General features: G+C 45.6%; 1 pseudogene; it reads left to right on the plus strand.

Moving 5' to 3' along the window:
- The first annotated feature begins 380 nt into the window (after window positions 1-380).
- Window positions 381-812, plus strand: LOC117095442 (annotated as a pseudogene).
- The last annotated feature ends 759 nt before the right edge of the window (window positions 813-1571 follow it).

A 1571-nucleotide genomic window follows, 5' to 3' on the forward strand; every position in this document is an offset into this window, starting at 1 on the left:
TGAAATAATGTCTTTTGAAGCAACTTGGATGGAGTTGGAGACCATTATTCTAAGTGAAGTAAGTCAGGAATGGAAAACCAAATACCATATGTTCTTACTTACAAGTGAGAGCTAAGCTATGAGGACACAGAGACATACAGAGTGATATAATGAACCCTGGAAACTCAGAAGGGGGGGATGGGCGGGGAGTCTAGGATAAAAAACTACATATTGGATACGATGAACACTACTTGGGTGGTGCGTGCACTAAAATCTCAGAATTCGCGATTATACAATTCATTCATGTAACCAAATATAACTTGTACCCCCAAAGCTACTGAAACTTTATAAAATTAATTACAATTTTAAAAGAAACAGCTCTTTCTGCCTCCACTGCCGCCATGGCACCCGTGAAAAAGCTTGTGGTGAAGGGGGGCCAAAAGAAGAAGCAGGTTCTGAAGTTCACTCTTGATTGCACCCACCCCGTGGAAGATGGAATCATGGACGCTGCCAATTTCGAGCAGTTTTTGCAAGAGACGATCAAAGTGAACTGAAAAGCTGGGAAACTTGGTGGAGGGGTGGTGACCATAGAAAGTAGCAAGAGCAAGATCACCGTGACATCTGAGGTGCCTTTTTCCAAAAGTTATTTGAAATATGACACCAAAAAATTTTGAAGAATAATCTACATGATTGGTTTGCATAGCTGCTAACAGCAAAGAGAGTTATGAATTACGTTACTTCCAAATTAACCAGGACGAGGAAGAGGAGGAAGATGAGGATTAAATTTCATTTATCTGTAATGTTTTGTATGAGTTCTTGAATAAAACTTGCAAACCAAAAAAAAGAAAAAAAAAGAAACAAAAACTTCCGTTTTCTTTTTTTGAGACGGGTCTCACTCTGTCACCCAGGCTGGCATGCAGCAGTGTAATCATAGTTTACTGCAGCCTCAACTTCCCGAGCTCCTGCCATCCTTCCACCTCAGCCTCCTGAGTAGCTGGGACTACAGGTGTGTGCCACCACGCCTGGGTGATTTTTAATTTTTTTATAGAGACAGGGTATTGCTATGTTGTGCAGGCTGGTCTTGAACTCCTGAACTCAAGCCATCCTCCTACCTCAGCCGCCTAAAGTGCTAGGATTGCAGGAGTGAGCCACTGCATCCAACCTCAAAAAACTTAAATCTCAACCCATCGAGTGGCCCCCTCCTTTTCCTTCCCCTGACAGAGACATCCACATTCACACTTCACTGGCTCACTTTCTCCGGCTGTAACTTCTGTGCCTTGGGTTAGTAGCCCCTGTCCATCTGTGCAGAGAGTGGGCTAGCCTTGCCCAGCGCTCACTGAGAGCTCCCCCAGCGTGGGTCTTCCTGGTATCTCTGGAAATCCTCTCTTGTGACAAAGGGAGAAGAGAAGGAGGCTTTGTACAGCTCAGGCCCTCCCAGCCACTGAGGCTCTTTTAATCGGGCTGTCCTCTCACCCCGCTTCTCTCCCCAGAGAGATGACCAGCCCCTAATTCCTGTTTCCTTTGGTGCATTGTCTTTGGGTATGGGTTGGGAGAGCAAGCCCCTGTCAGACTCCCCACCACTTGTGCCCCAG

Source organism: Trachypithecus francoisi, unplaced genomic scaffold (genome assembly GCF_009764315.1).
Source record: "Trachypithecus francoisi isolate TF-2019V2 unplaced genomic scaffold, Tfra_2.0 Lachesis_group13, whole genome shotgun sequence".
Classification (NCBI taxonomy): domain Eukaryota; kingdom Metazoa; phylum Chordata; class Mammalia; order Primates; family Cercopithecidae; genus Trachypithecus; species Trachypithecus francoisi.